The sequence below is a fragment of the Pelodiscus sinensis genome, chromosome 4 (genome assembly GCF_052426305.1).
Source record: "Pelodiscus sinensis isolate ZL-2025 chromosome 4, ASM5242630v1, whole genome shotgun sequence".
Lineage (NCBI taxonomy): Eukaryota > Metazoa > Chordata > Testudines > Trionychidae > Pelodiscus > Pelodiscus sinensis.
The window spans coordinates 102591022-102603453 of NC_143055.1; the positions used below are offsets into that span (position 1 = coordinate 102591022).

Sequence of the window (12432 nt, forward strand, 5' to 3'; positions counted from 1 at the left end):
AAATCAATCCAAAAATGGAGGTACCAGTCCAAACATGAAAGGAGCACCCCATGACAGTGCCATTAACACCTTGGTTCTCCCTTCAAAGATCGACATATCTCTGTAAACAGCTTAGAAATAGGTACTGGGGGGATGTTTAGTAGGTATGTAGCCACTAATAAGAGAAAGTGAAACTAACACAAAACTGCTTTAGGACGTAGCTGTGCATTTGGAAATGGCAGAGATGCTTAATGACTTCTTTGTTTTGGTCTTCACCGAGAAGTCTGAAGGAATGCCTAACATAGTGAATGCTAGTGGGAAGGAGGGAGGTTTAGAAGATAAAAAAAAAAAAACAACAAGTTAAAAATCACCTAGAAAAGTTAGATGCCTGCAAGTCACCAGGGCCTGATGAAATGCATCCTAGAATACTCAAGGAGCTGATAGAGGAGATATGAGCCTCTAGCTATCATCTTTGGAAAATCATGAGAGACAGGAGAGATTCCAGAAGACTGGAAAAGGGCAAATATAGTGTCTAGCAGGGATGGTCTAGACAGTATTTGGTCCTGCCATGAGGGTAGGGGACTGGACTCGATGACCTCTCAAGGTCCCTTCCAGTCCTAGTATTCTGTGAGTCTATGATTTGAAGCTGCTTTAGAATGTACGCCAGTAGCTATGCATTCAGAGACTGAGGAGCTAGTGGATGACTATCCTGACTGCTACACTTAATATTGTCAGATGTACTCAGCCAAGAAAATTCATTTTAAAATAAGTAACAGAGAAGATTAAATCTGATTACAGGATTTAAGGAAATGAGATTCAATTAACCACATTATATTCAAGTTGACAAAGCATAAATTATTAATGCAACATCAAGTAAAACTTGATTAATCATAATTAATTTTAATCACTTGATAGTTAATCAAGTGATTAATTGTGCTGTTAAATGGTAATAAAATACAATTTATTTAAATATTTTGGTTGTTTTCTACTTTTTCCCTAGATACATTGTACATCTTGTTTTCTATTCCAACAGAAATAAATGTTCATGTTAATTTTTAATTACAACCATGTGCACTGTAAAAACCCAAAACAAATAGCATTTTCAATTCTCCCATTGAAAGCTCTGTAGTGCAAACCGTTAATGATGAAAGTTGAATTTACAAATGTAGAATTGTGTACAAAAAATTGCATTAAAATTTTTGAATCCACTCAGGTTATGTCTTTTTTCGGAAAAATTACCATTTTTCCAAAAAAAACCAACTTATGTCCAAGCTGAAATCACGTTCTTTTGAAAAAAAAAAAAACCTGAAAGAACAGAGGGGTTTTTCTGATGTTGGTAAACCTCTATGAGGAAGAAGCCTTTTTCCGAAAGAGCTCTTTCAGAAAAAGACATGTGTGGATAAAGAAGAGGGAGTTCTTTTGAAAGAAGAGGAAAGAGAAAAAAGCACACTGAATGTATGATATCTTTTGAAAAAGCGATCACTTTTTCAATGTGCTTTGGCAGTGTGGATGCTCTCTTTTGGACGAATTTTTTTTAAGAAAATCTCTTCTGGAAAAGCTCCTTCCTGACGTAGCCTCAGTCCTTCTTCCTGTTCAGCCTCTTACTCAGACAATTGAGTCTGTTTACATTTAGAAGAGATAGTTCTGGCACTGTTCTAGCTTGCATTGCAAGATATTTACATGCTAGATGCATTATAGATTCATATACCCTTCATGCCTCAACCATCATTCCATATGACATGTTCCCATGTTGATGACAAATTCCACTCATTAAACAATCCAAAACAATGGGGGCTAATGCATCTTCATGCATTAATGATAATGCCACTGATTTTCTGTTTTGGTGGTTTGAGGTATGTAGTTTCTGATTTTGTAGTGTTGCTCTTTAAAGATATCTGAAACATGTTCCACATCATGTCCTTTTAAAATTTTAGAAGGCAGTTCAAATTCTTAAAACTATGGTTGAGTGCTATACAGGCAGTCTCCGGGTTACATGGATCTGACTTACATCGGATCCCTACTTACAAACGGGGTGAGGCAACCGCGCACTAGCTGCTTCCCCCCAGCAGACCAGGGAGATGCAGAGCGGCTTTTCTCAGCAGACACCTCAGCTTGAGAATATAGGACTGAGAGAAGTGAGGTGTGGGAGATTAAAACTGAGCTTTGGAGAAATGTTTGGCTAGAGTTTCCCCTACAATATGTACCAGTTCCGACTTACATACAAATTCAACTTAAGAACAAACCTACAGTCCCTATCTTGTATGTAACCCAGGGACTGCCTGTATCTATCTTTAGAAATCTCACATACGTATCTTCTTCCATTTGAGAACACTTTCACTGCAGATTTGACAAAACGAAGAACGTGTGTTACATCATCATCGAAGACTGCTATAACATGAAATATATGGCAGATTGCAAATCATACAGTATACTGGAGTTCAGTCAAATTTAAATAGTTATTTTTAATGAACATGAGCAGCATCGAGGCATGTCCTCTGGAATCACAGAAAACAAGAACTGGAAGGGACCTCAAGAGATCATCAAGTCTAGTCCCCTGCCCTCACAGCAGGACCAAAAAACGTCTAGACCATCCCTGATACATGTCTATCTAACCTGCTCTTAAATATCTCCAAAGATGGAGATTCCACAACTTCCCTAGGCAATTTATTCCAGTGTTTAACCACCCTGACAGTTAGGAAGATTTTAATGTCCAACCTAAACCTCCCTTGCTACAGTTTAAGCCTGTTGCTTCTTGTCCTATCCTCAGAGGCCAAGGAGAACAATTTTCTCCCTCATCCTTTTAGATACTTGAAAACTGTTATCATGTCTCCTCTCAGTCTTCTCTTTTCTAAACTTAACAAGCCCAATTCTTTCAGTCTTCCTTCATAGCTCATGTTCTCTAGACCTTTAATCGTTCTTATTGCTCTACTCTGGACCGTCTCCAATTTCTCCATATCTTGCTGGAAATGTGGTAGCCAGAACTGGACACAATACTCTAATTGAGGCCTAATCAGCGCAGAGTAGAGCGGAAGAATGACTTCTCGTGTCTTGCTCACAACACTCCTGTTAATACATCCCTGAATCATGTTAGATTTTTTTTTTGCAACAGTGTCACATGACCCCTAGATCCCTTTCTGTAGTACTCCTTCCTAGACAGTTGCTACCCATTCTATGAAACTGATTACTCCACTTAGGAAGGAACACTTTGCATTTGTCCTTATTAAACTTCATCCTATTTACCTCAGACCATTTCTCCAATTTGTACAGATCATTTTGAATTAGGACCCTATCCTCCAAAGCAGTTGCAAAACCTCCCAGCATGGTATCATCTGCAAACTTAATAAGCATACTCTCTATACCATCATCTAAATTGTTGATGAAGATATTGAACAGAACCGGTCCCAAAACAGACTTCTGCGGAACCCCACTTGTTATGCCCTTCTAGCATGATTGTGAACAGTTAATAACTCCTTTCTGAGAATAGTTAACCAGCCAGTTATGCATCCACCTTATAGTAGCCCCATCTAAGTTATATTTTCGTAGTTTATTCATAAGAATATCATGCAATACCATAGCATATGCCTTAGTAAAGTCTAGGTATACCTCATCCACTGCTTCTCCCTTATGCACAAGACGCATTATCCTATTAAAGAAAGCTATCAGATTGGTTTGACATAATATATTCTTCACAAATCCATGCTGGCTGTTACCTATCACCTTATTTTCTTCCAAATGTTTGCAGATAAATTCCTTAATTACTTGTTCCATTATCTTTCCTGGCCCAGAAGTTAAATTGATTAGTCTAGTTTCCTGGGTTGTTCTTATTTCCCTTTTTATAGATGGGCACTATATTTGTGCTTTTCCAATCTTCTGGAATCTCTCCTGTCATCCATGATTTTTCAAAGATGATAGCTAACAGCTCAGATACAACCTCTATCAGCTACTTGAGTACTCTAGGATGCATTTCATCAGGCCCCGTGACTTGCAGACATCTATTGTTTCCAAGTAATTTTTAACTTGTTCTTTTTTTTTTTTAAATTTTATCTTCTAAATCTACCCCATTTCTGCTAGCATTCACTATGTTAGGCATTCCTTCATCATCAGACTTTTTGGTGAAGACCAAAACGAAGAAGTCATTAAGCATCTCTGCCATTTCTAAGTTTCCTGTTACTGTTTCTCCCTCTTCACTGAGCAGTGTGCCTATCCTGCCCTTGGTCTTCCTCTTGCTTCTAATATATTTATAGAAAGTCTTGTTACCCTTTATGTCTTTAGCTAGTTTGAACTCATTTTGTGCCTTTGCCTTTCTTATCTTTTCCCTGCATACCTGTATTGTTTGCTTATATTCATCCTTTGTAATTTGTCCTAGTTTCCACTTTTTATAGGTCTTCTTTTTTATTTTTAGATAATGCAAGATCTGGAGAATGCTGACTAATTCATCAAGGGACATATGAATATTTTCCATATGTGTCATGTAAATATCTTTTGTAGCCGATGTTGCATATGAACACCTGAGGGAGGGATAGCTCAGTGGTTTGAGCATTGGCCTGCTAAACCCAGGGTTATGAGTTCAATCCTTGCCGAGGCCATTTAGGGATTTGGGGCAAAAATTCATCAGGGATGGTACTTGGTTCTACTGTGAAGGCAGAGAATGGACTCAATGACCTTGCAAGGTCCCTTCCTGTTCTAGGAGATAAGCAATCTCCATTATTAAAACCTGATCTCACTTTGTGGTAAATAAAAAAAACAAATAGGCAATTATCTCCTCTAAATGCAAATAAACTCTTTTTTTGGTATTAGCAGTTGGCTGAAGAAGTAGGACTGAGTGAACTAGTAAGTTCTAACATTTTGTAATTTTTTAGTTTTGAGTGCAATTATATAAAAATATACATTTGTAAATTGCTCTTGCATGATAAGATGACTACAATTTAGTACTTGTATAATGTCACTTAAAATACCTTAAGTGCAAATATTTGTAATAAAAATAATAACCTTTGCATTTTAACCTGAGCACTTTGCATTTTAACTGAAGTAAATATATTTGAAAATGAAATTTATTAAATGTGAGATTATTTTCTACAATTGGGATTCTATTGTTCAATGGTACAATTAAAATGTCAGTTAATCACAGTTAATTTTTTGCATTTTTGTGTGAGTTAACTGATTAAACAATAGCTCTATTTTTAACTATTGCAATACAATGTCGGTGAAAAAGGAAGACTCTTCAGGACAGTGAATTTCAAAAATATGAAAAAGGTATACATGTATATTCATCTCCATACAGGTTGTCCTAACTCTTTGGTCTGTTAGGAGATGTGGTGGTCTAACTCATCTCTGTGCAAATTCTTTGAATTCTTCTCAAGCAAATTGGGACCAATGTGAGTGAATACAGTGTTTGGTTGTGAAGAAAGCCTGGGAAACGTGAATCCTAGAGACATTAAAAATATCAAAAGGCAAATAAGACCCAAACTTCATTATTTAAAAAAAAAAAAAAAAAAAAAAAAAAAAAAAAAACACGATTTTTTGGACATCACTCCAATTTCTTCTTGAGATTGTCAGTGCTGCTGAGGACTCAAAGAAAAGTTTAAGGAGTCTGAAAATGGACATGTTTGATTCTCCTAGGTAAAAAGAAATTTTTCCAAGGCCACTAGATATGTTCTTGTAAGTGGAACACACTGAATGAAATTATTAAAGTAGAAATGGAATTTTAAAATAACTTCACAGAAAAAAGCACTCTTTTCATGGCTTTTCCTTGCCTGGTTGTCAAGTAGTTACTAAATAAATAATTTCAGAAAAACAAAATGAGAATAATAATATGCCACCCTTTCTTTCACCATAGGAGAGAGGGCCATTTTAGTTTTCATGTTCTTCCAGTAACTGACAAAGAAAGTTCTTGTATTTTTATTGGAACTTATCAGCCAATTTAATGACTCCAGCTAGCGGTAGTTTAGCCTTTAATTAAAATACAATTTTCAGGCTTTTCTAGTGCGTTAATGAGACAGCAAAAATGAATTCATTGAGAGAAGGAATGGATATCTAGACCTAACAGCAGTGAAAGATAGAGCCTCATTAGCAGCTAATTATGCAAAACACAGTAGATAAATAAAGCTGGTATAGTGTAAAAAAGCCTCTGTGCATTACCTAATGACATAAATTGTTTACAGTCTATATTGGGTAACATACGTCTTACTGAAATTAATGGAATATTTAACTGCAACACAACTTGAATCACCATTGCTTTACAAATATAACTTTAAAGGTAAGGAAAGAAACAAAAACTGCTTTCAGGAATAATTCTGTGGTCAGCATGATAATCTAAGAAATCTTCAAAGGAACATGTATGCTAGCTGCAAAAGATGAGATGCAGTCAATTTCTGACTAAGGCAGGGTTTAACATTTAATATAGGCAAGATTTTTAAAAGTGACTTGTGATTTTGGGCTAGATCTATAAAGGGAGTTAGATATCTATTTGCCACTTGGCACACTATGTTCAAAATATAAATCCTCAGAAGCCCCACTCATGTGCTGTCTAGCCTCTCTCAACCACATAACAGATTTAATTAGTGGAAATTTACCTAAAAATCTTCCACGGGGCATGTGCACAACCCTCACACTGAGGCCCGAAGACTGAGCCCAGAAAGGCTCTTTAAACTAGGTGTCACTCTGCCCATTTTCTTTGCGGGTGACAATCCAGTAGCTCTATTCAGGGCACTTAAAGCTGGCCCCATACATACTGTCACCAGTGCTGGAAAAGGAAGAGTTGGTGGCACTCATTCCACCACATAACTTTTAGCTCCGTGCTTAGAGCACTCATCCAAGATGCGGGAAACTCAGCATTAGCTCCCTGTTCTGGCTGATAAGAAAGGGGATTGGAACTCAATTCCTACAGGAATACAGAATCAGTCTCACATAAAAACCAAAGACAATGTGTATCTAGTTATTTGGTTATTCAAAATGGAATGATGTCAAAAAGAGAGACTGAGAGATACCGCCTCCCCTTCAGAATATCCCATAATTGAGTGGTTGGGGCACTCACCTGAGAGTTAGAAAACCCTCCATTCAAATATTTTCTTAATAGGCAGAGAGGGAAATTGGACCAAGGTCTCCTTGATCATGAGCAAATAGTTTGTGTAATGTTATAAGGAAGGAGTTGTCACTGTCCTCCCCCTCAGACATTTTGTGTAGAGTTAGGCAGGTACCTGCAATGTTCTTGTAAGAAAATGGTAAGGTGCCCCTGCATCCTGAGAAAGAACCTACATCTCTCCATTCATCGTATCTGGAGGCTTGGAGCCTAACTGTTAATTCCATGAGGTGGTATAGCGTTGAGAAATTAGATGTTTGAAATGCTATGGATTTAACCCGTAATGCCATTTTTGGGTGTCCTAGTTGATATATTTTAAAACGACCTGATTGTCTGAAAGTTCTGACCATCCACCTTTTGAAAACCAAGCCCAGGAGTCTCTCGTTTGGCACCCAAAAACACTAGTCACCTTTGAAAACCTTGCCTTTGTGGGACTTACGAAAACAATGAGATTCAGTAGCTATCAATGGTACACAAACAAGACTCAAATGCACACAAAATACGAAGTTGTTAACAGTAATTCTTAAAGTACAAAGGCACATGGATGATTGAGGCAGATATAGTTAAAACAATGGTTTCATGGCAACCATATGGTTTACCAACATCCTTAGTAAAACAAAAATGAAAGTTTTTTTTTCCAGGAGATAGTATTGTATGCACAGTAGAAGAGCTAATAATAATAATTATGAACTAACAAGATTATGGAAGTCACACTAAGATTAAGGATATAAACTAGAATATTAAAATATGAGCACATAAATACAGTATAATGAAAAATAGTCTCAGTAGTAGTGGAGATACAGCTCAAGGAAGATATTAAATTTAGGGAAATAGATAATATACTGAACATGGAGCTTGTCTAGCACATCACAGTTTATTTGGATATAAGTAGAAAAAATATTGTGGGGAGGGAGAAGAGAGGTTGAGAAAGGATATGAGATGTTTATACATATATGAAAGACCTGTAAGATGATCTGAGCATTAGTCATAATGATTCCAATTACTGTTATATTGACTAGGAACCACAGAAACAATCAGATGCTTAAAAATACAAAAAAAGCTATTTCCTTGCTCAATTTATTTGCAGGTCAACAAGCTCAGAGTCTGTTCCAGAAAATTATTTTTGGTGTGAGGATCAAGATAGAAGCGGATAAATGTCGTTTTATGGGTGCGTAAACTAGAATGTTTTTAGCTATTCCGTGTTTTATTATTATTATTTGCCACAGAGTAAGTCCTCCAGGAAATAGCAAGAGGCCATTCTTTATTCAGTCCATTTATTTTCTGAGAAGCATTACATACTGAATAAATAATATTTTATAAAAAGCAACCAGGACAGCTTCAGTTGGAGGTGATAGCTAGGGAATAGTAGAAGTTTTATTACCTTATTTGTGTACATAAGGTAAATACTTTATTAGGAACTTAAGCTCACTCTTGCTGATCGGTAAGATATCACATTTTTATTCTGTATCCTATAGCATTCTACAATGGAATTAAATTCTGAGGCAGGGTGAGATAGGACATGTCATCACTCTGGAAGGGAAGAGAATCATGAGCTCTTCTAATGCAGCACACCTGCAAGGCTTGTTCTGTCTCAAGGTGGAGGTGAGACAACCTGTTATTTGCTGGGAAGCGGTAAGCAAAGGAAAAAAAAAGAAGGGTTGCTCCACCTCAGACTGCTGACAGCAAAGAACAGTCAGCTGAGAAGGAGACAGTATGCCCCTAGAAAGGGGGCTGGAGATATACCCCCACTAAGACCCTGATAGTTCAAGGTCATACCGCTGAGTCCAGAAAGATTGCCTAGGACACAGGTCACCTTTTCCTTTCTTTGTTTCGATATGAACCCTTTCTCGAATAAGTGAAAGAAATGGTCGGGTCGGGGGAGAGGGGAGGAGAGTATCTTTCTCATGTCTGTTTACATGATTCAGAGAACTCTCACGTGTTATGAACGTTGAGGAAGGACAGCATAAATGACAGACCAGGAAGTCTGGAGAGAATGTGAGGGCTCCCCAACCTTCCCACAGATGGTCCCAAATGTTATCTATGGGCTGTTTCTGGAAGGGATTTCTTCACAGCATTGTAATCTATTCCAAAAGGGTAACTGTCTGAATCTGTTGCAGAGGAGTTAGTTCAAACACCATTTGTGCTTTGTATTCTTGTTATCTAAAAAGCTGAAAATATGTACATTAAGGCTTGGAACATTCCACTCTGCCTGTGTCAAAATGTGGTTAGACTGCTTTTTTCCCCCCCTCTTTTAAAATCCTCAGAGTGTCTGTGTTTTTAAAATACTTCTATTTGCTGAGGAATTCCCAGGGGTTGCTCACCAACTGACAATTTAAGGTTGGTCTATCAAGGGAAAACTTAAAAAAATTATTTAAAAAAACCCCAAACAGTCTAGCAGCACCTTAAAAGACTAACAAAACACATAGATGGTATCATGAGCTTTCCTGGGTACAACCCACTTCTTCAGATTATAGGCCATCAGGAACACCATCCCTGATGACACCACCACTCAACTGGTTACAGAGCTCTGCAACTTTGTCCTTACCCACAACTACTTCCAATTCTGAGAGAATTTTTATCTTCAAGTCAGTGGCATAGCCATGGCCATCCGCATGGCTGACAATATGCCAACATCTTTATGGCTGACCTAGAACATTTCCTCAGCTCTCGCCATCTAGCACCCTTACTCTAATGATGCTACATTGATGACATCTTCATCACATGGACCCATGGAAATCCCTGTGGAATTCTTCAACAACTTCCATCCCACCATCAATCTCAGCCTGGATCAGTCCACAGGAGAAATCCACTTCCTTGACACTACCATACAGTTATATGATGCACACATTTCTACCACCTTATACCAGAAACCTTCCTACCAACCTCTACACTTACCTTCGTGCCTTTAGCTTCCATCCAAGACACATTTATCAATCTATTGTTCACAGTCAAGCCCTAAAATACAGCTGGATTTGCTCCAATCCCACAGAAAGACAAACAGCAAAAGGATCTTTATAGGAACTTAAAACTGAAATACCCACCCAGTAAAGAGAAAAAACAGATTGACAGAACCTCAACAGTACCTAGACATGAACTACTTCAAGATAGGCCAAGAAGAGAAAACAGAATTCCACTGGTCATCTCCAACAGCTCACAACTTAAATCTCTCCAATGTATTATCAACAATTTATACCCTATCCTGGAAAATGACCCCTCACTCTCACAGGCCTTGGGGGGAAAGGCTAATCCTCACCAACAGACAACCCCAAAACCTCAAACAAATTCTTTCCAGTTACCATGCAGCATACCTCCATCACAATCATCCAGCAACCCATCCCTGCAATCAGCCCCTGTGTCAACTGTCCACACCTCTACGCAAGTGATTTCAATCACTGGACCCAACCACATCAGCTACAACATCAGGGGCTCATTTAACTGCACTTCCACTATTGTGATCTATGCCATCAAATGCCAACAAGGCCCCTCTGCCATGTATATTGGCCAAACTGGATAGTCTCTATGGGAAAGAATTAATAGACACAGATCAGATATCCAAAAAGACAACATGCAGAAACATGTACCTACCGTGGCACTCAATGGATCTTAATGTCACCATGTTTTTTCAGATCAATTTCATAAGCCAAATACACAGGGAAGCATTGAAACAACTTCATTTATAAGTTTGGGACCCATCACAAAGGTATGAATAAAGATATTATCTGACTAGTACTCTACTTTCCACATCCTAATGGTTTACCCAACAAACAATGGGTACTTGAGAACAATTTGCACCTTCTTGATCAGCTTCATGTAATATGAACTATTTTTACCCCTCCTTCTTCCCCCCCCCCCCCATTACCCTATTTATTTTGGAACTGGACTTTTAATACTCCATTCATCTAAAAAAGTGGGTTGTAACCACAAAAGATCGTGGCACCATCTACATGTTTGTTAGTCTTTAAGGTTCTGCTAGACGATGTTGTAGTTTAAGTTTTTCCAGCTACAGACTAACTCGGCTATCCATCTGAAGCTACCAAGACAAGTTAGTGTGCAGTAAGCACAAACTTAACACACACCAGCTACTTTGCCCTACTGTCCCATGTAGATGCTTATACAGTGAACTAATACCATTAGGATGTTTGGCTACTAAGCTTTAAAAGTACTAAGCTAATGTGCAGAGGCTTCACTAAGAAGATTGTCTCATTAAAATTAACTTGAGTTTATCACTTTTCCTAGTTATCAAATATTTTGTTTTCAAATATTTTTTTATAAACGTGAAGTTTATGCACAGGTCTAGTTAATATTTTAGGACCTTATGGTTATTTCTTGTAAAACAGACATTCTAGTCACTCTCAAAATAAACCTGTCCCAGTGGGGAATAAAACAAAAGAGAGAAGAGAAGCAATTGGATGTAAAATTTCTAGTATTGAGAAAGCCGAATCCAGTGTGGTTCACATGAAGTAAAATGAACAGTTTCAAAAACAGAAATAATTTAACAGCAATCCTTGAGGATATGTCCCTGCATTATAAATTAAGGTAATTTATGTTGCTATTTTAGTAGCACCTATTGCAATGCAGCACAGGGGCTCGAAGGTGGAGATGAATATCTAGTGCCTGGGATTCTCACGCTAAGCCACTCCCTTTTCAGAGGCAACCCTACACTTGCCAGCAGTGCTTTGTCCGTAACATGCAGAACTGTTCAGGCCCATTCATATAGCCCCCATTTCAGGACTTGCTGATTGTCCATTCCAGTCCCAGATATTATTGACCTTCTTCCCAGCAGCCACCTGCCTCCGAACTTGGCTCTCTGCCCTTCAGTCCTGCCTCCAACCTGCTTAAGCGTCTCTCTATAGCCAGATTCCAGGCTTCTGCCTCCACATTGTACTCAAATGCAGCCTCTGTCTTCCTTCTGAATCAGGTCTTCATGACCTTGGCTTGAGGGATTTTGGTCTTTAGCCCTCTGCTAACTGGATGCTGTAATGTGAGTTAACACAATGTCCACTACGGAGATAAAAGATTGGTTAATATATTGATACTAACTTCGTAAGGTCAGCCATAAAGAAGTTTGCATATTGTGAAAAGGTGAAGATAAATGTTGAATGAGTCATCTTTTTTCAATTTTTTGATATCTGCTAAAGAGAAATGTACTTCCTGACTAGGAAGGAGATTGAGCATTTACAAAGTCTCTCAAGTCCAAGGAAGTGTAAGCATCAAACCAAACTGACATCTACTGGAACATAAAAAGTTTAATTTTTTTTAAATTTAGTCCGGTGGCAGATTAGAATATTTTCATTGTTTCTTGCATACTACAAATGAGACATAAAACTGAATGAAAAGTTTCTTTCAGGCTTTTCTGAGAGATATTGCTATGCATT

At 37.9% G+C, this 12432-nt stretch overlaps 1 long non-coding RNA gene across 2 annotated transcripts in view; it reads right to left on the reverse strand.

The window, feature by feature from the left end:
• LOC142829410 (uncharacterized) overlaps positions 1-12432 on the reverse strand; it is a 53311-nt gene that overhangs the window by 11602 nt on the left and 29277 nt on the right. The window contains exon 3 of one of the 2 annotated variants that reach the window (XR_012903807.2): positions 11477-12058. The exons of the other annotated variant lie outside the window; for it this stretch is intronic. This is a non-coding gene — a long non-coding RNA (uncharacterized LOC142829410). Of the gene's footprint in view, positions 1-11476; positions 12059-12432 lie in introns of those variants that run through there. 2 annotated transcript variants of the gene reach the window in all.